Source organism: Dasypus novemcinctus, chromosome 5 (assembly GCF_030445035.2).
Source record: "Dasypus novemcinctus isolate mDasNov1 chromosome 5, mDasNov1.1.hap2, whole genome shotgun sequence".
Lineage (NCBI taxonomy): Eukaryota > Metazoa > Chordata > Mammalia > Cingulata > Dasypodidae > Dasypus > Dasypus novemcinctus.
The window spans coordinates 12893280-12919591 of NC_080677.1; the positions used below are offsets into that span (position 1 = coordinate 12893280).

General features: G+C 40.2%; 1 pseudogene; it reads right to left on the bottom strand.

The window, feature by feature from the left end:
- Window positions 1-1587: 1587 nt before the first annotated feature.
- Window positions 1588-11785, bottom strand: LOC101427187 (DCN1-like protein 4 pseudogene; annotated as a pseudogene).
- Between the last annotated feature and the right edge of the window lie 14527 nt (window positions 11786-26312).

The following is a 26312-nucleotide window of genomic DNA, read 5'->3' on the forward strand; positions in this document are numbered from 1 at the left end:
GCAAACCAAACTTTCCTATTTGGTAAACAAAGGAAGTAGTTGCATTCTACAATACAATGATTCTGTACCTGCGCACAAATTGCATATGCATACAAAATTTCTGTCTTTGGTGGTTCAGTTGGGAAAACAATAATGTGAAAATCTGAACACTGTTTGCAAAGAAACTGTGAAAGAGTGTTTGGGAGTAGCATTGTCTGTGTGCTTTACTCATTCAATGTCATTTAAAGGTTCACATTTAATGGAAAGGACTTTTTGGCCAGATTTAGAAATGACCCAAACCTTTTCCAGTCATTACATATTCAATCATGAATCTTGCTCACATAGTTTTCACTTATTCAAAGGCACCATTAGATTTTTGTGTTTACACAAAATCTTAGGGACTGAAGTAGTCATTCAATAGCACCAGATTGTTGGGGGGAAAACAGGTTAACTATATATACTCACAAAAAGAGTAAGGCAAACAAAACCAGACATAAAATACAAACCTAAAAATACTGCTGACTCTTGTTTCCTCATCCACATAAATAGTGGCTATAACATTTCTGTACAAATTACTCAGATAATGATGAGTGACCCCTCCAGGAAAGGATAGATTTAGCTCAAACATGCCTACAATGGACATTCTGCCAGGAAAAGCCTAGCATGAAAGAAATGGAAAAAAATCAAAACCTCTCATGATATGATGTGCTTCCTCCCCTACCGAATAAAACCTAGAAAACTATACATTATGAAAGCAACAACTAAAAGTGCTCAGCAGTGATGAATTGCCAGCAAACCAGTAGGCTTTCACAGAGAAGGCAAAATAAATCTTACTTAGAATGGCATGGAAAGCATCAGCAGACCAAATAGTGGCTAGAAGTATGTGAAAGGAAAAAAAAAAACTGCTAAATAAAGTTCAGAAGATTGTAAACCCATTTTTAAAAAGGTGAAATTTTAATTTATTCCTTTGTACCTATTCCCAAACTACCAGTTTTAACATTAAAAAACAAAAAACCTAACTTTGCATGGTGAAAATGATTTGTAGTTTGTTAAAATAATTATAACTTTCATTATTTTAAAATGCTAATATTAAGTCAACCATGTAACATTTGACATATACATCTTAAAAATTATGATTCCCACTTCTTCCCAAAAATTGACCCCTTAAGAAATAAGATTAATTTTGGAAACATTTCCTCATAGTAACAGTTGTTTGTCTTGTTTTCTGAAATGCATTTGAGACCAAATAAAGTATAATAGGTTCATTGAAAAACGGGACTAAAAATAAGCCCCAAACTTATTTTTACAATACATTTTTGCAGAAATAATCTCTAGGTGAAGCTTTGTGTTTTTATACACATGTACAAAATTTAAGTAGCAATATACAGATAATCACAGTGAGGATGTTGGCAAATTCACCAGTCTGTAAATACAAACTGCAAAGCAGCCTTCCAAGAGAACAATGCTACACAGCAAGCAGAGCTTGCCCATTCAAGCAAACACCAAAACTTCCCAGCAAAAGGGAGACAGTGCAAGAAAAGCAGCAATTAATGGCTAGTGGCTGACATAACTTTTAACAGTGACTCTCTCGCAGCTATGCATAAAGTCCTATGGCATCTGTCTGTCTTTATATCACTCTACGCACTTGTCCAACAAAACTGATCATGCTCCATCTTCATTGTAGTTGCTGAGGTCAAGATTAATTGTTCTGATCAACTCTAGCACATCACACCACTGGTCTTTGTTGATAATTTTACATTTTGATAGCCAAGTGTATTAGTCAGGGTTCTCTAGAGGAACAGAATCAACAAGAGATATCTGTCAATAGTATGCAATTCTGTAAGAGTCTCTCAGGCAGCCGTGGCGATGCACAAGTCCAGTTCCACAGGCAGGCTGCAACCAGGGGCGCCAATAAAAGTCCAGTGAAGGTTCTTGATGAGTTCTGGGAGATGGTGGCTGTCCAAAGATGAGCTGGGAAATTCTCTCTCAATGCTGGAATCACTTCCCCTTTTAAGGCATTCAACTGACTGGGTTAAGCATCACTCATTGCTGATGGCAATCTCCTTGACTGGTGTGATTATAACCAGCTCTCTATGATTTACCACTGCAGTCAAGTCAATGGTGACGAAAGTCCATAAATGTCCTTGTATTACAGTTAGTCCAGTGCTTGCTTGACCCAACAACTGGGCACAACTACCTGGCTGAATTGACACATTAGCCTAACCATCACACCATGCAAAGTCAAATGCATATCAGTAAATAAATTTAAAATTTGTAGAATCATTTAATAATTTAAGTAATTAAAAGCATTTCTTAGATTTTCTGTTGTATCACCTTGTAGAGAAGTAATTCCTTTTAACCATTCCTGTAGAATAAAATAACCCATGTTCTGTGCATCCAATTTCCAGGTCAGGACAAGCATTACCCCATTTTCTGGTTCAACACCAATGCCTTGAAAACCTACAACAACTTCATCTGTAGTGAATATTCACAGAACCACTCTAAGCACCACTTACTTGAAAAGGTTTCTTCTTCAGGCTCTGTTCTGGTTGAATCATACTTTCTATACATGCTATCATGTCTACTTTTCTTGGTAAATAAATCAGACCAAAGACTTCCTGTTTGGTGATTGTCTTGGCCAATGTCTTCTGTTAGATTTAGCTTATTAAGGGTGTGGTAGATATTACAAATATTTGCCAATGTTGAGAGATGAGAGTTCAGCTGAAAGTCTTGCTTCCCATTGCTCAAGGGGCAGGGGGACAACGGTATCCCTGACTCAATATTTTTAAGATGGTAATTGCTCTCAACTTGATTTAAAGAGTGAAAGCAATGTCAATCAGAATCATAGCATGGTAGTTTGTAAATATGGACAAAACTGTTTCTGATCCTAGAATAGTGCACAGATTGCTTAAAAAGAACAAGGTTGAAGGGTTCATATTGCCTAAATCCAATACTTATTATAAATCTACATTAATTAAGAGAGTGTGACCTTGGCATACAGAAAAATGCTACAAGAATAGAGTCCACTCAGGGTGGTATGTAGACCCAGGCAAACATAGTCAAGTAAGCATAATCTTTTCAACAAATGGTGATTGAAAAACTGGAGACCACATATTAAAAAGTAAACAAAGACATAAAGTTTACATCTTGCACAAAAATGTACTCAAAATAGTTTATAGACTGTTCTGGCTTGTTATAGGCTGCCAATGCAATATACCAGAACTGGGTTGCCTTTTTTCCCCCTTTTTAAAAAACAAATCAATTTTGCTGATGCATATTAATAAAGCATAAACCCATCCAAAGTGTATACTCAATGGTAATTGGTATAATCACATAGCTGTTCATTCATAACTTCAATCTTTATTAGATCTTTTTTATTATTCCAATAATAATAACAATAAAAACTCAAAAAAAGACAAACTAACAAAACTAATCACCTCTCAATCTCTCTATGCTTCCCCTGCCATACATAGCTGCTATCCTGTATCTGTCTCTCTAGTTTATTTGTTTATATTTTGTAAAAATATTTTTTAAAAAAATTATTACCTATATTTGTATTTCACATGAGGTGCCACTATGTTATACAGTTCCATGTTACATTTTTTTAGCTTTCCTTCTAGTAATATGCATGTCCGTAGACTTCCCCTTTCAACTGCCATCATACCCATGTAATTCTCAGCTAGTCACAAACACTATGATGTGCTCTCACCATTTCTATTTATTTCCAAAGATTACAAACAACTTTTTCACCAGTTCTACATGGATTAACCCAAAGCTTTCTTTTCTCTACCCTCATTCTATTTTCTGGTGACCTATGTTCTAACTATTAACTCCATGAGTCTATACAATATATTTAGTTCATTATAGTGAAATCATACAGTATTTGTATTTTTTTCCTATGATCCCTTTATTTTTTTTAAACGTTACATTAAGAAAAATATGAGGTTCCCATACACACCCTACCCCCCTTACCCCACTCCTCCCACATCAACAACCTCTCTCATCATTGTGGCACATTCATTGCAGTTGATGAATACATTTTGGAGCACTGACGCACCACATGCATAACAGTTTACATTGTAGTTTACACTCTCCCCCAGTCCATTCAGTGGTTATGGCAGGATATATAATGTCCAGCATCTGTCCCTGCAATATCATCCAGGACAACTCTGAGTCCTGAAAATGCCCCCACATCACATTTCCCCTTCCCTCTCCCTGCCCTCAGCAACTACTGTGGCCACTTTCTCCATATCAATGCTACAATTTTCTCCATTACTAGTCACAATAGTTCCATAGTAGAATATCAGTAAGTCCACTGTAATCCATACTTTATTCCTTCATCCTGTGGACCCTGGGATGTGATGTCCACTCCACCTCTATATCAACAGGGAGCTTAGATTCCACATGGATGATGGATGCAGTTCTCCTACTTGCAGTTGTAGGCACTCTCAGTTCCCTGGTGTGATGGTTGATCATCTTCACCTCCCTGTTAGCTGGCCTGGGTAAGTCCAATGAAACAGAGGGTAGGAGCTGCAAGTCTGCTGAGGCTCAGGGCCCAGCTAGCACATGGCCAGTCCAGAGATTCAAGTCTCCTGAGCATACACCAACCCTAGCACCAACCACAGGTTCAGTAATAGTGACAGAAGATGCATGTGTAGAAAGAGCACATCTGAGTCCAACTCCATCACACCCAGGAACACAAATACCAAAGTAGGGCCAACTAAAACAGCACTGAACTCCAGAGTCATCTGCCAAAACCATAGAATCTGTGGGTCTCTGTAGCCTTCAGGAGAACCAGTACCTGGGATTGTATTTACTTTGGCTGTCTCTGGTGTCCTGCTGAGGCATGCATAAACACAACCCCTCTGATGACCTCCTGACTCTTTTTTTAAAAATTAATTTATTGAAATATATCACACACACACAAACATACATAAATAATAAGTGTGTAATAATACTTGCGAACTTACAAAACAAACATATATAACATCTTACAGGACTCTCATACCACCAACTCCTTACATTATTGTTAAACCTTTTTAACTAATGATTAAAGAGCATTGTCAAAATATTACTACTAATGAAAGTATTTTCCCCCAACCCTCCCTATTATTATCTTTATGTCATTTATATATGAACATACATAAACAATTAAGTGTATAGTAGAAGTTGTGAACTTATAAAGCAAACATGCACAACATCATACAGGGGTCCCATACATCAACCATCCACCAACACCTTGCATTGTCGTGAGATATATGTCACAAATTATGAAAGAATATTGTCAAAATCTTATTACTAATTATAGTCCTTATCTTAATTTGGTGTTTTCCCCCCAACACACTTCATTATTATTTTTTAAATATATATATGTATATATTTTTAACATAAGTTGTAAACCTATAAAACAATGATGCATATATGCAGAATTCCCAAGCAACACCCCTCTATCAACACACCACACTGTGGTGGAACATTTGTTACACATAAGATAATATCATTTGATTGTTAGCATGTCCATAATACACATTTGGCTCACATTTTCCATACTGCCCCTTTATCAACATAATACATCTTTGGCATACATGCAAGAGTATTATATTATTACTGTTAACCACAGTCCATAGGTCATTCCAGTTGCATTTTTCCCATGTGTTCCCAACACCCTGCAGTAGTGATATACATTTGCTCTAGCTCACAAAGGACACTCTTGTATCTGTACCATCAACCACAATTCTGATCCACCTCTCGGTTTACTGTGCTATTCAATTCCTAGATTACTCCCTAGCACTCTCTCAATTGGCATTTACATAACTAGACTACCATTTTCAGCCACATCCCTATTTATAAACTAGCTATTACTATTTTTACCATCCATTCTATACATTTCCACACTTTTACAGTAAAGTTAATTAAAGCTTCTATGTACATTAAACATCAGTAGTCCATCTCAGTCCTTCTCTTATCTCCATTAAGGATCCACCACCTACCACCAGATCTTGAAGATATTTTCCCACAATTTCTTCTATAAGTTTTATAGTTCTTGCTTTTATTTTTAGGCTTTTGATTCATTTTGAGCTAATTTTTGGATAAGGTGTGAGATATGGGTTCTCTTTCCTTCTTTTGACTATGGATATCCAGTTCTTATGGCACCATTTGTTGAATAGAATGTCCTGCCTGAGCTGTCTGAGTATGACAGGCTATTCAAAAATCTCTTGACCATACATGTGAGGGTCTGTTTCTGAGCCATCAATTTGGTTCCATTGGTCTATGTATCTGTCTTTATGCCAGTACCATGCTGTTTTTACCACTATAGCTTAATAGCATGATTTAAGGTCTGGAGATGAGGGTTTGCTTTTCCTTTTATGAAGTTTCTGGCTATTTAGAACTCCTTACCCTTCCAAATAAATTTGCTAATTGTGTTTTCATTTTTTTTTAATGCTGGTGGAATTTTTATCAGGCTTGCATTGAATCTGTATATCAATTTGAGTCGAATTGACATCTTAATGATATTTAGTCTTCCAATCCATGAGCATGGAATGTTCTTCCAGTTATTTAGGCCTTTTTTTGCAGTTTTCTGCAGTGCTTTACATCATCAGTTCAGTTTTTTTGCAGTTTTTGTAGTGCTTTACATCATTGGTTAAGTTTATTCCTGACTACTTGAGTTTTATCTGTCATATTTTATTTTCACCACTCTTTTGACACTTTCAGTTGCTTTTATTGATATAATCTTCATTTCTAGACTCTCTTCCAGGCCCCGCTCTCCTGTCTTCTTTTCACACTCTGGCACACCCCTTAGTATAGCCTGAAAATCTGGTCTCTTGCTTAGAAATTCTCTCAGTTTCTGTTTATCTGTGAATATTCTAATCTTGACCTCATTTTTGAAAGAGTCTTGCTGGATATAAAATTCTTGGCTGGAAGTTTTCCTCTGGTACTATCTTAACTATATCAGACCACTGTCTTCTTGCCTCCATGGTTTCTGGTGAGAAATCAGCACTTAATCTTATTGGGTATCCCTTATATGTTATGCATTGCTTTTCTTTTGCTATTCTCAGAATTCTCTCCTTGTCTTTGGCATTTGACATTCTGATTAGTGTGTGTCTCAGAGTTGGTCTATTCGGATTTTTTTGGAGGGGAGTACATTGTGCTTCTTCAGTATAGATATCTATGTCCTTCAATAGTGCTGGGAAATTTTCTAACATTATTTCTTTAAATATTCCTTCTGCCCCTTTTCCCTTCTCTTCTCCTTCTGGGACACCCATGACACATATGGGTGTAATTTATTTCCCTGAGACCTTGTTCAGTTTTTTCCATTCTTTTCTTCATCTGTTCTTTTGTATGTTCACTTTCAGAGGCCATTTTTTTGAAGCTCAGCAATCCTTTCTTCTGCCTCCTCAAATCTGCTATTATATGATTCTAATGTTTTTAAATTTCATTTATTGTGCCTTTTATTCCCATAAGATCTGCTATTTTCTATGCATGCTTTCAAATTCTTTGTGCTCATCCAGTGTCTTCTTAATATCCTTAATCTCTTTAGCCATCTCATTAAATTTATTAAGGAGATTTGTTTGAACAGCTATGATCAGTTGTCTCAACTCCTTTATGTCATCTGAAGGTTTATCTTGTTCCTTTAACTGGGCCATACCTTCCTGTTTCTTGGTGTGGATTGTAATTTTTGGTTGGTGTCTTGGCATCTGGATTACTACAGTATTTATTCTGGGTGCAGTTTTTCTCTTTAGGTTAGGGCTTCCTGCCCTTTCTCCCTTGCTGGTTGTGCAGTAGAAGCCAAGGATGTAATTGGTGCTATAAATTGTAGAGGCTCAAGCTGCCCTCATTGCCCCAGGGATGGATTAAGCTTCTCCCAACTTTCTCCTTTCCCAGAAATAGGGACAGAGTCACAGTTGTGTGGAATAATCCAAGTCATGTACGCCTTGACTGTAGCTGCCCAGAGAGACTGATGAAGCTTCATGCCCCTTTCTCCCCTGGAGCTGCAGGTGTGGGTTACAATCTATGCAAAGCAGATCCAAGATGACGACAGTTGCCCTAGCGGACTTTTAATTATTCAGTTTGTGCCAGCCAAAAGTACCCTCAGTTACCTAGATAGACTGTTGCTGATCTAGCCAGCCTCTTCCCTGCCATAGGTGGGACTAAAGCCTAGGCTAGGGCTGCAGGCTGACCCAGGTGAAAGAAACTGGTTCCTACTGTCAGTGTGATATTTGGTCAGGCTGGCTTCCCCTCAGACTGGGGGTGGAATCAAAATGGCAGCCACTGGCCTTTTTCCAACTTGGACAAATTCACATCCCAGCTGTTCCTAGGGTTATTCCTTAGCCATCCAAATCTACCAATTGGCAGCCAACCATCTCTTCCTCTCCTGTTTTTAGGAAATGGCACTTCCAATTCTGGTCACAGAAAAGCTCCTGGGGGTGGCTTTTTCCACCAGGGTAGGACAATCACTGGTCTTCTTGGCTTGGTCGGCAATTTCCCTAAGATGCTGGTCCTGGTCCCTACAGCTTCCTCCCTGTCAGAGGTGGTGCTGGGTGTTAGGCTAAACCTACAATCTGACCTGGATGGAAAGAAGCCAGTCCCCACCACTGGGATTTTCAGTCTGCCCCACTTCCCCTTGTGCCAGATGCAGAGTTAAGATGGCAGCTCCCAGCCTCTTTCTGACTTGTACAGGCTCAAACTTTAGCTGTTCACAGGATTATACTTTAGCCTGCTGAATTTTACTCATCAGTAGCTGAAGTTGGAGCCCAACCGTCTCTTCCTTCCCCCATTTTTGGGAAGTGGAGCTTTCAATTCCAGTCACAAAACAGCTCCTGAGGTGGTTTTTGCCTCCAGTGGAGGAAGGGTACCGGCCTCCGGGGTGTGGAGAGCTCTACTTATGAGTCTTCTCTGCAGATGGGCAGCCTCCTTCCATTCCTTCAAGGATGTTGCAGGATCCCTTCTGGCCTCCTAAAGCCCCCAAACAGGTGCTTCAGCTAGCTCCAGAGATCTCTGGGGGTTTACAAACTGCCCTGTAGCAGGAGCTGACTCTAGGAGCTTCTTAATCTGCCACCATCTTGCTGTCTCTCCCTCCTGACTCTTTTTTGAAGACTCTTAGTCAATATAAACTCATTTGTCTTTGCCATTTCCCCTTTTATTCAAGGTGAAAAAGCAGTTTTTAACACATGATCCTACATGTAGGCTGAGATATTCTGCTGATCTGGGTTGACTGTTTTATTCAAGGTCTTTTTCTAGTTACATCACCAACTGGTGCTTGGTAATAATCTATCAGTTCCAGGGAGGCTTATTCCCAGGAGTCATGTCCCATGCTGGAGGGAAGGCAGTGCATTCACATGCTGAGTTTGGCCCAGAGAGTGGCCACATTTGAGCAACATGGAGGCTCTCAGGAGGTAACTCTTAGGCACCTTGCAGCTCTAGCCCTAGTTCATATTTCAGGAACACAGGCTCATAAGCATAGTCATCAGCATCAAGGGCTCATTGTTGGACCATCTTTCTTTGTTGGTCTTTGCCATTGCACTTGGGAGATTCTTGCTTTTCCATTGGGGAATGTGATAGAGCTCCCATGAGTAGGAACTCAGCACTCCCTTAGTTGATGTTTGTAACTGTAATTACAATGAAAATACCCATCATATGTCCAAACATTTTTATGTACCCTATACACATGCCCTGGAGAACTCCCTCCCAACTATGTACTCCACATCAATAACACCTCACACCAGTGTTCCTCCCCTGCCACAGCTGAAACCCTCTGTGGTCCAAAACTTCCTCAAAAATGAAACCTAATATATTGCCAAATTCAATCAATAGGAAAATGAAATATAGTGATGGGTTTAAAGATTAGAAATAGAATACATACTAATTTAGGAAAACTAAAATAAAGTAAAAACAAACTGAGATATTAAAAATGAGCAATATTATAAAGCTTTGTTTTTGATGTTTTGCCTTTCATCACTGCAATAGGTCTTGCCCTGCATGTATATTGGCAAGGCAATTTTTTTCATTTCTTTCTCAGTTTCTACATTTTTTTTCTCTAATTTTTAATTTTGTCTTCACAGTAATTCACATATACAATATAGGGGTCTCCCATATATCCAACACCAAACCCCCTTTCCCCCTCCCCAGCAATGATCCTCTTACATGTTCATGTTATATTTGCTGCAGCTGATGAACAGACACCAAAACACAGCTTTCAATCATGGTTCCATTCTGGTTTACATTATGGCTTACATTCCACACTGTACAATTTTCTAAATTTCTAGTTTCCTTATGTTTTACATTATGGTTTACATTTTAGCCTATAGATTTTTATACATTTTTGGTGTAATTTATCATGTCCTATATGCATTATTGCATAATCCCATGGAACACCCCCACTGTCCTCCAGCTACTATTTACTATTGTAAATGGTATTTATTCTTTTATTTCCTCCTCAAATTGCTCATTATTGGTGTACAGAAATGCTACTGATTTTTGCACATTGATATTATCACCTGTGACTTTACTGAACTCATTTATAAGTTCTAGAACCTTTGTTGTGTAGACTTCTCAGGGTTTTCTATGTATAAGATCATGTCGTCTCCAAGCAGTGAAATTTTGACTTCTTCCTTTTCAATTTGGATGCCTTTTATATCTGGTTCTTGCCCCAGTGCTTGAGCAAGTACTTCTAACACAATGTTAAACAGAAGGGGTGATAGTGGGCAACTTTATCTTGTTCCTGATCTTAGAGGGAAAGATTTTAGGATTTCACCATTGTAAATTTTGTTAGCTGTGGGTTTTTCATATATAATCTTTATCATGTTCAGAAAGTTTCCTTCTATTCCAATATTGGCAGTGTTTTTATCAGGAAAGAGTTCTGTATTTTGTCAAATGCTTTTTCTGCATCTATAGATATGATCATGGGATTTTTTTCCTTCAATCGTTTATATGGTGTATTACATTAATTGATTTTCTTATGTTGAACCATCCTTGCATACCAGGAATGAATTCCACTTGTTCATGGTGTATAATTCATTTAATATGTTGTTGAATACGATTAGTAAGTATTTTGTTGAGGATTTTTGCAACTAGGTTCATTAGAGAGTTTGGTCTGTAATTTTCCTTTCTTGTGGTGTCTTTGTTTGGCTTTGGTATTAGGGTAATGTTGGCATTATAGAATGAGTTAGGCAATGTTCCTTCTACTTCGATTTTTTCAGAAGAGTTTAAACAAGATTGGTGTTAGTTCTTTCTGGAATGTTTAGTAGAAGTCACCTGTGAAGCCATCTGGCCTGAGGCTCTTCTTGGTTGGGATGTTTTTAATGATCAATTCTCTTTACTTGTGATTGGTTTGTTGAGATCGTCAATTTCTTCTTTTATCAATGTAGGCTGCTTATGTGTTTCTAGGAATTTGTCCATTTCCTCTAAATTGTCCTTCTTGTTGGAATATGGTTTTTCAAAGTATCCTCTTATGATAGTCTTTATTTCCATGGGGTCAGTGGTGATATTAATAAAAGGGGTAATCTATCAAGAAGAAAGAACTAACATAAACATTTATGAATCTAAAGGGTGCCTCAAAATACATGAGGCAAAAACTGGAAAAACTAAATGGAGAAATAGATGTCTCTACAATTTAAGTGGGGGACTTTAATACACTATTGTTACCATTAGATAGAATATCTTGACAGAGAATCAATAAAGAAACAAAGACTTTAAATAATACATTAGAGGATCTGGACCTAATAGATATATACAGAACCTTACATTCAAATACAGCAGGATATACATTCTTTTCAAGTCCACATGGGTCATTCTCCAGGACAGACCACATGCTAGACCACAAACAACTCTCAATGAATTCAGAAAGACTGAAATTATACAAAGTAATTTCTCTGACCACAAAGGAAGGAAACTGGAAATCAGTAAGGGGCAGAGAAGCAGATTAGGTGTACAAAGATATGGAAGTTGAACAACACACTCTTAGACAAGCAGTGAGTCAAGGAGGAATTGCAAAAGAAATCAGTAACTTCCTTGCAATGAATGAAAATGACAATGCAATGTATCAAAACCTATGGGATGCAGCAAAAGCTGTACTGAAAGGGAATTCCATAACCATAAATGCCTATATTAAAAAAGAAGAAAAAGCTAAAATCAAATACCTAACTGCACACCTGGAGGAATTAGAAAAAGAACAACAAACTAACCCCTGAGAAAGAAGAAAGAAAGAAATAACAAAGATTAAAGGAGAGGTTAATGGAATTGAAAATAATAAAGCACTTGAAAAAATAAGACAAAAAAACTGGCTCTTTAAGAAGATTAATAAAATTGACAAACCCTTAGCTAGACTAACAAAGAAAAAAAGAGAGATGTAAATGCATAAAATAAGAAATAAGGAAGGGGGTATCACCACTGACCCCACAGAAATTAAGAGTTCACAAGAGGATACTGAAAAGTTGTATGCCAGCAAGATGGTTAATTTAGAGGCAATAGACAAATTCCTAGAAACACATGGAGCTTACATTGATGAAAGGAGAAATTAATGAACTCAACAGACCAATCACAAGTAATGAGACAGAATTAGTCATCAAAAACCTCCCAACCAAGAATAGCCAAGACCAAACAGCTTCAAGGTTGAATTCTACCAAACATTCCAGAAAGAACTATACCAATCCTGCTTAAACTCTTTTAAAAAATGTAAATGAAGGGAACATTGACTAATTCATTTATGATGTGAATGTCACCCTACTACCAAAGCCAAACAAAGATGCCAGAAAAAAGGAAAGGAAAACTATAGACCAATCACTCTAATGAAACTTCATGCTAAAATACTCAACAAAATGCTTGCTAATTGTATTCAACAATACATCAAACAAATTATATACCATGAAAAAGTGGGTTTCATTACTGTTATGCAAGGATGGTTCAAAATAAGAAAACCAATGTAATACACCACATAAACAGTTCAAAAGAAAAAAACCACATGATCTTCTCTATAGACACAGAAAAAGCATTCAAAAAATGTAGCACCCTTTCCTGACAAAAACACCTCAAAAGATAGAAATAAAAGGAAACTTCCTCAACATGATAAAGGGTATATATGAAAAAAAAACCAGGTAACATCATATTTCATGGTGAAATCCTAAAAGCATTCCCTTTAAGATCGGGAATAAGAAAAGGATGTTCACTTTCACCGCTCTTATTTAACATTGTTACACATACTTGCTTGAACACTTAGACAAGAAAAGGATATAAAAGGCATCCAACATGGAAAGGGAGAAGAAAAAATTTCACTGTTTGCAGATGATATGATCTTATACATTGAAATCTACAACAAGGCTTCTAGAGCTTATAAATGAGTTCAGTAAAGTGGTAAGTTATAAGATCAATGCACAAAAATTGGTAGCATTTCTGTACACCAATAATGAGAATTCTGTTCAGGAAATCAAGAAAAAAATCACATTTACAATAGCAACTAAAAGAATCAAATACCTAAGAATAAATTTAAAGATGTAAATGACTATACACAGAAAACTACGCAATGCTGTTAATGGAAATGAAAGAAGATTTAAATAAATAGATGAATATTCCCTGTTGATAGATAGGAATATTAAACATCATTAAGATGTCTATTCTACCCAAACTCATTTACAGATTTAACACAATCCCAATGAAAGTTACCACATCATTTTTTACTGAATTGGAAAAACTAACTATGAAATTTATTTGGAAGAGCAAGGGGCCCTGAAGAGCCAAAAATAAGTTGAAATAGAAAAATGAAACTGTAGGAATCACATTACCTGGCTTTAAAACATACTACAAGACTACAGTGGTTAAATCTGAAGGCTGTTACATATCCTGTCATAGCCTATAGAATTGAGTGGGAGAGATTGTAAAATACAATGTAAGCTATAATCCATGCTTAGTGGCAATGTTCCAGATGTGTTCATCAATTGCAATGAATGTACCACACTAATGAAAGAAGTTGTTAATGTGGGGAATGGTGGCAGGTGTGGGGAGTGGGGCATACGGGAATCCTTATATTTTTTGTCAACATTTTTTATAATCTAAGTATCTTTTAAAAAAATTATATATATATATAATTTTTATATATATATATATATATATATATATAAAATCCTGCTTGAATTGGCACAAGGATTGACATACTGACCATTGGAATCAAATTGAGAGTTCTGATAGATCCCCTCATATACAGTCACCTGATATTTGACAGGGCCACCAAGGCTATTCAACTGGGAGAGAATGTCCTCTTCAACAAATGGTGCTTAGAGAACTGGATATTCATATCCTAAAGAATGCGAAAGGAATACCACCTCACGCCTTATACAAAATTAACTCAAGGTGGATCAAAGATCTAAATATAAGAGCCAAAACCTTAAAGCTCCTAGAAGATAATGTAGGGAAGCATCTAGAGGATCTTATATTAGGAAATGGTTTCATGAACTTTACACCCAAAGCATGGGCAATGAAAGAAAATGGGACTACCTCAAGAATAAAAAATTTTGTACCTCAAAGGAGTTTGTCAAGAAAGTGAAAAGGCAGCCTACTCAATGGAAGAAAATATTTTGTAACCATATATCTGATAGGGTCCTAACATCCAGCATATATAAAGAAATCCTACACCTCAACAATAAAAAGACAAGCAACCCATTTTAAAAATGGGCAAGTGATTTGAAAAGACACTTCTCCAAAGAAGAAATATAAATGGCTAAAAAGCACAGGAAAAGATGCTCAACATCACTAGTTATTAGGGAAATGCAAATCAGAACTACAATGAGATATCATCTTACACCCATTAGACTAGTGGCCATTAAAAAAAGAGAGTACTACAAGTATTGGAGAGGATGTGAAGAAATGGGGACTTTATCTACTGCTGGTGGGAGTGTAGAATGGTGCAGCCATTGTGGAGGACAGATTGGTGATTCTTTTGGAAGGTAACTATAGAACTGCCATATGATCCAGCAATCCCACTTCTGGGTATATACCCAAAATTGAAAGCAGGGACATGAACAGATATAGGCACATCAATGTTCATAGCAGCTTTATTCACTATTGCCAAATGTTGGAAACAACCCATATGTCCATCAACAGATGAATAGATAAATAAGTTATGGTACATACGTGCAATGGAATATTACTCAACTGTAAGAAGGAATGCATTATTAACAAACAAGATAACATGGATGAATCTTGTTGATTGAAGCAAACCAGGCACTGAAGGACAAATACTACATGACTTCACTGATAAGAATTAAGCAAATTGAGCAGGCTGACAGAGCTAGAGTCTGGAAGATAGGTTTACAGGAGACAGAAATGGAGAAGGTTGAGAGTCATTGCCTATATGAGCAAAATCTATGATAAGGTGAAATGGTGTATTTGTGCAGTGGATGGGCACTGCACCGTGGTGCAGTGATGATATTGGGCTGGGTGGTGCTGGTCTGTGAGAGGGATAGGATGGGGAGTGTGAGTTACACTGTGTATGGAACTGGGGTGAGGGTTGGAGGAGGGAGCAGGTAAACTTGGTATTTGTGGGTATGTGGTTGAAACTACAATGTTCTTTTGGCAAATATGGCAGGGGAGTGTTACTGGTTTAAGATGTTCAATATTGGGGGCATGTGGGACAGGTCATATCTGGGGCTGGCTTCTAGGGAATGTGTTGCATTCATTTTGTCATATTGTTTAGTATCAGAATTTGGAGACTCACATAATGAGCCTGAATGTGTTGGAGACCCATCCTATAAATTCCTGACATTTTTCAAATAGAGGGGCAGAAGTTTCTTGAGAGCATAGGTAGTGCCTAATGGGGGTGGGGGGCAGGCCAATATGTTAAGCCCTCAATGTTGCAAGTAACTATGAGTCTGGTCCTTCAATGAATTAATCTTGGTGGTTACCATGGGTCCCTAGGAGAGAGGTAAGGAGGAATAGAACAGATGGAACATGGGACATTTTTGGGGTGATGGAACTGTTCTACATGATCCTGCAAGGATGGATATAGACCATGTCAAACTTCATCAAAATTTATAAAAGTGTACAGTCCAAAATGTAAACCACGAGGTAAGTCATTGACCATGGGGTCAGTAGCAATGTTTCAACATTTGTCCATCAATTTTAACATATGTACCATCCACATGTAAATTGTTATTAATAAGGGAAAGGTGAAAAAGGAGAGGACTTGGGTATTTGGGAATCACCTATATCCTGTATGTGACTTTTCTGTAACCTAAGGTTTCTTTGAAGATAAAATGAAAAAAATAAGACATTGGGGGAATAAACAGAAGCAAATGCCACTGTACATACAAGACAACAGATCTTACAGTGATGAAAGCATAATGTTAAATTTTTTTTAAAAAATTATATTTTTTTATTATTTCAAACTTTTAAAAATTTTATATTTTATTCATTATTTTTAAAACCATCATTATTATATTATCTTCCTATTAATTGTATTTTGTTATTTTGTTGGCTTCAATTTTGAAGTTTTGGATCACAGAAGGGTCACAATTGTGTTAGGGGAGGTTCACTGGTGTGGAGTGTTAGAGATAGGGAATGGATGGGAGGAGGTTCACCTGGGCCATACCTATAAGCCATATGAATGTGTTCAAGTGTTAATGGGACATTGTCACAGTAGGTGGAGTTTCACACAATAACCAAGAAATATTGAATTCCTTTCCTGGATAGTGCTGCCACATCCTCTAATGGGACAGCCAGAGTCCCCTGAGTACAGGGGTAATGATTACTAAAGGGGGATGGATCATTGATGGGCCCTTAATTGTAGTGACTGTACTTATGAAAACCTTTGCTTTTGAAATTGAAACTTAGCATAGTATTTTGGGGCACCTAAGCATTGCCTTCTGGTAGTTTCCTTGTTCTCAGGTGTGACCTTTCTCTAAGCCAAAACTCAGCATATAAATGCATTCCCTTTCCCCCAGTGTGGGTCATGATTCCTGGGAATGAGCCTCCCTGGAACCAAGGGCTTACTGCTGCGGTCACCCCTCGGGCTGAAGTGTGGTTTGCTGGCCTGGCGGGGGAGCAGCCGCGGCAGGCCAAGCCGCTGCCCCCATAATAGGGTGGCTGGTCGGACTCACCGCCACCCCTGAAGGGAGCTCGGCATGGGCGCAGAGTGCCCTCGGGTCTCCCCTTCTCGGCAGCCATGCTTCCACGGCCGCCCCTCCTCCGGGATGGCGCCACACGATGCCTGTGGGGTGGCACCCTTCTTCTTCTTTCTCCCTGCACAGGCGCAGGGTGGAAAATTCCAGTCTGCCCTTTTCCCCTCCCCCGACAGCAGCAACAGCCAGGCTGGACCGACACGCAGTTTTGTGGCGGCTTGCTCGGTCAGTAGAGGTGGGGTCTGGCTGCGGACGAGGTGTCAGTCCAGTTTAGGACGAGGGGTCGGTCCCGCTTGGGATGAGGGGTCGGTCTGGCAGCAGACGAGGGGTCGGTCTCACAGGGGTTGCGCAGTTCAGTTGACGGGGTCGCCCGGTGAAGCCGGCGACGAAGGGGTCGCCCGGAGAAGCAGGCGATGAACTGGGGACAAGGGAGGCCAGGCCCTTGTTGGGGGCTCTCAGGACTGGAGGGCACACGGCAGAAGAACTACCGCGGAGACAAGGTAAACACGCAAGTCCACTTTATTGAGGGAGAGGCAACAGTTTTATAGGGGCTGGGGAAGGCTGATTGGTCGAAGCCACGCCCTGTTCTGATTGGTTGCCAGCGAAAGGTCAGTGGGCAGTACTGGACGGGGGAGGGATGGTGGTTAGGGATTGGCTGTCGCTGTTGCTGGGGGAAGGGGCAGGGTTTAGGGATTGGTGGCTGCTGTTGCTGGGGTAGAGGGCAGACTTGAGTTTCCCGCCCACGCCTGGCTGTTGCTGCTGTTGGGGGGAGGGAAAAGGGCAGACTGGATTTTTCCGCCCACGCCTGGCTGTTGCTCCTGTCGGGGGAGGGGAAAAGGGCAGACTGGAATTTTCTGCCCTGCGCCTGCACAGGGAGAAAGAAGAAGAAGGGTGCCGCCCCACAGGCATCGTGTGGCGCCATCCCGGAGGAGGGGCGGCCGCGGAAGCATGGCTGCCGAGAAGGGGAGACCCGAGGGCACTCTGCGCCCATGCCGAGCTCCCTTCAGGGGTGGCGGTGAGTCCGACCAGCCACCCTATTATGGGGGCAGCGGCTTGGCCTGCCGCTGCTGCTCCCCCGCCAGGCCAGCAAACCACACTTCAGCCCAAGGGGTGACCGCATACTGCCAAGAACAAACTAGCAATGCAACCAGAAAGAGACCTTGATCAGAAGGAGGAAAGGGTAAAGACAAATTGAGTTTGTATGGCTAAGAAACTTCAAAGTGATTTGGGAGGTCATTTCAGAGGTTACACTTGTTGATGTCTCAACAGGAACTCATTGACTGTCAAAGTAAATATTACCTCAAATAGCAGGGCTCCTGAGGGCTCTGGAGGCATCCAGGCAATAGAGTCAGGGCAGAAAGTTCTGGAGTTTGACTTCATGCCACTGGGCCTTACTTTGGAATTTAAGCTCCCTAGTGTGACAGAGTTGGGCTCAGTTATGTTTTCCCTACACATAGGCCCTGCATCTCAACAGAGTTGCAATATCTACTCTCCGGTTTATTGGATTCACCCAGGACAGCTAACAAGGAGATGATGACTGACAACAAACTTCTCGAGGAACAGAATGAGTCCACAACTGCAAGCAAGAAAGTCTCATCCATCTGCCCCATGGAATCTAAGTCTCCTCTCAATCAGAGATGGAATGGGCATCACCATCACAGAATCCTCAAGTTTGGGGAATGGACAACAGACTAGAGTAGACTTGCAGTTGTTCTACTGTAGACTTGTTGTGATCCTAGTAATGGAAGAACTTTTATAGTGGATGTGGAGGTAGTGGCCACTGGAGGTTTTCAAGGGAGGTAGAGGGAAACATAGGTGTAATTTGGTTGCATTTTTAGGACTTGGGAATTATCCTGAATGATATTGCAATGACAGAGACAGGCCACTGTAAATTATGCAGTAACTTGCAAAAATGTGTGGGATAACTCAATGTAAACTATAATCTTCACTTAGTGGCAATGCTTGAGATGTGTTCATTAATTTTGGCAAATGAACCACGCTAATGAAGGATGTTGTTGATATGGGGAAATGTGGGAGGGCTAGGGAGCAGGGCATATGGAAATCCTCTATATTTTTTGTGTAACATTTATGTAATCTAAGATTCTTTTTAAAAAACAACAACAAAAATATACTTTTAAACAAGGGCACTGATGTAGACTTTACCCATTTGAACTATGGGACTTGTTCAGTTATTTTTTTTTTAAGATTTATTTTTACTTATTTATCTCCCCTTCTCCCCCCTCCCCACCACCCCAGTTGTCTGTTCTCAGTGTCCATTCACTGTGTGTTCTTCTGTGTCTGCTTCTATTCTTGTCAGTGGCACTGGGAATCTGTGTCTCCTTTTGTTGCATCATCTTGCTGTGTCAGCTCCCATGTGTGCAGCCACCACTCCTGAGCAGGCTGAACTTTCTTTCATGCTGGGCAGCTCTCCTTATGGGGCACACTCCTTGTGCATGGGGCTCCCCTACAAGGGGGACACCCCGGTGTGGCACAGCACTCCTTGCGTGCATCAGCACTGTGCGTGGACCAGCTCCACATGGGTCAAGGAGGCCCTGGGTTTGAACCATGGACCTCCCATATGGTAGGCAGATGCTCTATCCATTGAGCCAACTCTGCTTCCCTTGTTCAATTATTTCATGCAATTGTGTCTCAGCTTCCTTGGAAGTGTTTATGCAAGAACAACAGATGGTGTTAGTGATGACAAAAATGCATCCTTGTTTAGCTATTGTCCAAAACAAGTTTAGCTAATGGATCTAATGACACTTGTGTTGCAACTATAGCTCTAGCAGTAGACTCAGGAAATTTCCTATTGTGATTGAAAGACTTCTAATCATTTTTTTGTTTATGATAACCCCTAGCAAGATGTGGCAGTTTGAGGTTTTCATGGACCCTGCAAATTTGTGTCTTTAGGGCTGATACATTACTGTGTGTGTAAGCCTGTTGTAGGTGGAATGTTTTAATTATATTACTTCAGTAGGGTGTGACACAGGGTGGGTCTTAATCCTCTTACTGGAGTCCTTCATAAAAGGGATGAATACGAAGAGATAGACAGAGAGAACACCCCAGAAGCTAAGAAAGAAAAGCCCAGAAGCAAAAAGTTAAAATAAATAGAACACAGAAGCAAAGGGAAAACCACAAATCAGGAAACTGAAGGCAAGGAAGCCCAGAGGAGGACGAAGAGCTCCAGGAGACACTGTCATGTGAGGGAGTCCTCAGCCCATCCTCAGAGACAAAAGCATCGCCTGATGAAGCCATGATTTGGAAATTTTCAAAGTTTCAGAACTGTAAGCTTGGAAGTCAGTAAATCCACATTGTAAAAGTCAGCTAATTTCTGGTATATTACATCCAGTAACTTTCAGCAATCTAAAACACAAAGGTAGCAACAATCAGCCCAAAGAGGCAAACCAAGAATTGTGAACACCCAGGTGAATCCTGTTTGGTTTCATAATGTACTTTGGGGGAGAAGTTTCAGAATAATTAAAAACTTTTAAGAAGTGCAGAGACCAAGTGCATATTGCCTGGACATTTACCAGCTATTAAGGCAATTCTGTGTCCAGGTAAATACCTTATGAAAGCCCCCACAAATTTTACAGGCAGGAAAATTGTTTTTAAAATAAAAGAAATGATATTCATTCAATCTATCTGCAGGAAAGACACTTCTAAAATCATATCATTGATAAACATCGTTGATGTGAACCCTAGTTTTCCAAATGGATACCTGGTGAGGGGATAAATAAGGAATTCAGTACAATCACATAACTTTAATTAATTTGGAGATTAAAAGTTAATCCAGAAAAAAATCTGATAATTTGAGTTTAGGGAAAATTAACCAGATCAGAAAATTCTTACCTGAGCTCTTATAAAAAGATAATTCCATAAACATGGTTCACATACATGAATTTTAAACATCTTGAAGTTCTAAATTGATCAGATAGATCTGCAATTGGGATACTATTGTAGTATCTATTGTAGAGAAACTCTCACTATGTATGAAGGAGAGTAATGTGTATAGGAAACTAATATGGGAAAGATTTTAATTGGACACTATCACTGAAGGATTAGTCTAGAATTCATGTGTGGGAAAGTGGAAATATATGTATGTGGACAAATGTTTTATAGTCTCTCATGTAATTCTTCACAACAGAGATCTCACACTCAAAAGAATTCCTTTAAATGTAATTGCTTGCAAGAACATTCCACTCACAGATCCACAGGAACTCAACATGCATTAATACAAAGGAGAAAGAAATCATATTTCATCAAACCATTTGGAAAAGTTCTTAGTGACCAGTCAACTTTTGATCCACGTAAGCAGAATCACAGTAGAAACAAATCATATAAATGTTATTGAAGTGGTAAAGCATATATTGAAAACTCTGACCACAGACAATACAATAAACTTCATTTTGGAGAGAAACCATGTGGATGTCTTCTATATGGGAAAGCTTTCATTAGATATTTTTTTTCACCTTAGACAACATGAAGAAACTTACAGTGCAGAGAAGCCCTATGAATGTCATTTAGGTGGAAAAGCCATCAATCTTCTATTCTTCATCAACACGAGAGAATTCACACTGTAAAGAAAGGCTCTGAATACCATCAATGTGGGAAATCTTTCATTCATAGTTCTCCCAACTGGCAACATGAGAGAATGCACACGGGACAAAAGCCATAAGTATATCATTTATATGTGAAAATTGGAGAGAATCCCTATGAATGTCATCATTGTGAGAAAGCCATCACTCAATATTCTGACCTAAAAGATAGGAAAGAATTCATACTGTAAAGGTATTGGACATTCAAGAGACTTCAGTCATAGATTTAACTTTTAAACACACCAGAAAACTCATATCCTAAAGAAACACTATGTTTATAATTAATATGGAGGTTCCAGTAGTCATCCATACTACTTCAGTTAATTTCAGGAAGCTCATACTGGAGAGAATCCATATGAAAGTCATTTATGTAGCAAAGCCCTTAGTAGATGGTTTGATGACATGAGAGAACTCACAATATAATTGTAATGGAAGTGGAGAGTCCTCATCTACTACTTTAACAGATAAGCACCATAAAAATCACATATGAGGAGTTCTATATATGTACTCAAAATGTGATTGCCTTAATTTATAATTTATCCTTTAAATAAGATGGGTGAACTCCACAGAAGTGAAACACTAGGTCTGTAATCACTGTGCACAACCATTCAGCTAAATAACAATCCTTGGTGTTTTAAAGAAAATTGAGTTTATGAATAACCATAAAAACATGAAATGAGAGGAGAAATTATTTATGAGGAGGATGAGATCCTTTGGGGGATTTCCAGAAAATCCATGGTGGAAAATATACTCAATGGAAAATCAAGGGAAATCATTTATTCCGAGACTGGGGAGCTTGTGTGCATCAGTTATTGTGTTCCTGTGAGGGATATTGAGGGGGTTGGGAAAATGACTGTATATCTGGGGGCTGAGTTACAGAGATAAGTGGTAGAAATATTATAGATTTGGTATTGGAGAATGTGTGATGTCTGTGATTTGGGAGTCTTCCAGAGTAAATGAATATTGTTCTCTGGTTGTCTCCCATGGATCAATAATGGACATTTCTTTGTGTCTGTGGCTAAATATTTAAAGGGTGGGAACAGATGTTTGCCTTGTTTCTGATTTTAGAGGAAATAAAACCATCACAGTGACTAGAATCTTTATCAGTAGGTAAGAGGGTCCTGCACACAGTAGTTCAGTGACCCAAGCAGAGGTCCGGATAGTTCTCATTGTTCCTTGCTAATGGTCCAGTAGGGAGTATCAGTCAGAACCCACTGCAAGAATCATCTTGTTCATAATCAACATGTAATAGATTCAAAATCCACAAGGCCCATAGGCAATGACAATATGATGGTCCAGATTTGGAAATCCTGTCTTTGATATTAATTTTTGAAAGTTTATAATCCAGAGCATATATATATACATGAATTAATTTCTGCAGATTTCATACATAATTTTGGAAGACTGCTGAATGCTTTTAGTAAAATTGGGCCCACTAGAAGTATATTTGTTCTCACCATTACACCTCACATTTTATATAATATTGAAAGCCTGGATGCTTTACTGTAGAGACCAAGAAAAAGATGTTTTCTCTTGACACTTCCATTACATATTGATGTAATTGTGAGATTAGTGTAATACATCAGAGAGTGGAATAAAAATCAGAAAACTAAGAAAACTAAGGAAAATTTTTGTCTGTAGGTGTCATGATTGGGTATATAGGAACCATTATTAAATTCACAAAACACTTAGAGGTAATTAACAAATTTACAAATGTCCCATGGTCCAAAGTCAAAATAAACTTTAATTTCTATATACTAGAAATTTAATGAGTGAGGTACCCCATGTTCCTGGGACTATAATTTCATGGTGTCAGAGCTTCCATGTCTAGTTTGGTGGTGGATCCACCCTGAACCAGAAGCAGCCATGGGAAATTTAGTTATTTCTTGGATGTCACTCACCAGGAGTAAGTTCATTGTTCTCCTTCTCCAGGCAGAGATCATCCTCATCCTCTGTCCCATGAAGATTTCCAGTTCCATTGCAAGTGAAAAGCAGCTGGACGCATTCTTCATTGGTTATGTCATTTCAAAGATGTCTATCAAGATAGATCCCTTGTAATAAACATCAATATGGGGAGGCGGACTTGGCCCAGTGGATAGGGCATCTGTGTACCACATGGGAGGTCCGCGGTTCAAACTCCGGGCCTCCGTGACCCGTGTGGAGCCGGCCCATGTGCAGTGCTGATGTGCGCAAGGAATGCGGTGCCACGCAGGGTTATCCCCGTGTAGGGGAGCCCCATATGCAAGGAGTGCACCCCATAAGGAAAGCCGCCCAGCACGAAAGAAAGTTCAGCCTGCTCAGGAGCAGTGGCTACACACATGGGAGCTGACGCAGCAAGATGATGCAACAAAAAGAGACACAGATTCCCAGTGCCACTGACAAGAATAGAAGCAGACACAGAAGAACACACAGCGAATGGACACAAAGAACAGACAACTGGGGTGGAGGGGAGGGGGGGAAGGGTAGAGAAATAAATAAAAATAAATCTTGCCCAATAACTCAATTTCCAAGATTATGGCCACCCAGGTTCTCTGTCATGCTCTGAAGCCACAATTTCTGAAAGGACCAATTACCTCCATTTTTTAACCCAGACCTTCCAGGACTGATCATTCAATCTAGGGAGGAAAGTATATCCTGAAGAAATTTGATAGAACCAATGATATTGCCCATCTGTTCTGAAAGGTCAGGAGTTTCAAGTGCAACCAGAGGAAGCAAGTGCTTTGGTATTCTGTTGCCTTTACCAATGTTCCCATGGTACCCCGCAAGAAGGAGTCACCTGCGACAGCTCCAGGTTTGAATTGGGAGGTTCTTTCAGTAACACCACTGCCACCTACATCACAAATCACACCAGGGATTGTGTTCTCCATTGGGTACACTGATTTTAGGATTCCTTTCCAAAGACATAGCCTAATCAGGCAGCTGCCTGGACCTCCACCTCCTCAGAGCTCTGTATTTCCCAACATATGCTGCAGTGTCATGTTTCTCTTCCCCTGGAACACAATGGTCAATGTCTAAATAGCCTTAATTCCACAAAGGTCCCACCCAATATGTTGTTCTTCCTGATGACCAATGTGGGGTTGTTACTTGAGTTATCCATTCAATGAGTTATCACCCCTTTTGCTTGGAGGTCATAGGGAGCATGAAAGCCAATATCATGTAATGGTAGCATGTCCTTTGCTGGGCTACATTAGATGCAAATGAGATAACTTGATCTGATTGTTGTATATCACATCACATACCTTAGGTGTTTCTGTAAGACTGCAAAGGTGGCTCCAGTGCATGTGAATTACTGTCCCATTATCTAGAGGATTTGTCTACATTAATGATACACCATTGAAATCCATGACTCATAATAAGCAGTCTAATGTGGTTGAGTTGTCATCCTCAGACAAGGCCTAAGACCCAGCTGATATGGCCCACCACACCATACAGTGTGGTTTAAGCTCATTGTCATGAGTCACATGACTGTACTGTCTTTAGATTTGGCCTCTTTAAGAGTGTGTCCTTATGATTTGCTCATTCTTTCATCTGAGTGGGGCTTTTGTGTCCTATTCTATGGTGGCTCTAGTGAGAAATCATTGCAACTTTTTTGAGCACATGATTGCTTGACATGGAAATCTCATCCATGTTCTGCTTCAAATGGCCTTTTGCAATGGGTGTCAATAATGGTGACAAACTGATCTTCCCAACTCACAAGCTGCGGTCACCCCTCGGGCTGAAGTGTGGTCTGCTGGCCTGGCGGGGGAGCAGCCGCGGCAGGCCAAGCCACTGCCCCCATAATAGGGTGGCTGATCGGACTCACCGCCACCCCTGAAGGGAGCTTGGCATGGGCGCAGAGTGCCCTCGGGTCTCCCCTTCTAGGCAGCCATGCTTCCGCGGCCGCCCCTCCTCCCGGATGGTGCCACACGATGCCTGTGGGGCGGCACCCTTCTTCTTCTTTCTCCCTGCGCAGGCGCAGGGCGGAAAATTCCAGTCTGCCCTTTTCCCCTCCCCCGACAGCAGCAACAGCCAGGCGTGGGTGGGGAAATCCAGTCTGCCCTTTTCCCCTCCCCCGACAGCAGCAACAGCCAGGCGTGGGCGGGAAACTCAAGTCTGCCCTCCACCCCAGCAACAGCAGCCACCAATCCCTAAACCCTGCCCCTTCCCCCAGCAACAGCGACAGCCAATCCCTAACCACCACCCCTCCCCCGTCCAGTACCGCCCACTGACCTTTCACCGGCAACCAATCAGAACAGGGCGTGGCTTCGACCAATCAGCCTTCCCCAGCCCCTATAAAACTGTTGCCTCTCCCTCAGTAAAGTGGACTTGCGTGTTTACCTTGTCTCCACGGTAGTTCTTCTGCCGTGCGCCCTCCAGTCCTGAGAGCCCCCGACAAGGGCCTGGCCTCCCTTGTCCCCAGTTCGTCGCCTGCTTCTCCGGGCGACCCCCTTGTCGCCGGCTTCGCCAGGTGACCCCGTCAGCCGAACCGTGCAACCCCTTGTGAGACCGATCCCTCGTCTGCTGCTGGACCGACCCCTCGTCCAGAGCTGGACCGACCCCTCGTCCGCAGCCAGACCCCACCTCTACCGACCGAGCAAGCCGCCGCAACAAGCTCTTGCCATGGCCTCTGTGCTCACATGGAAGAACTTCTTATAAT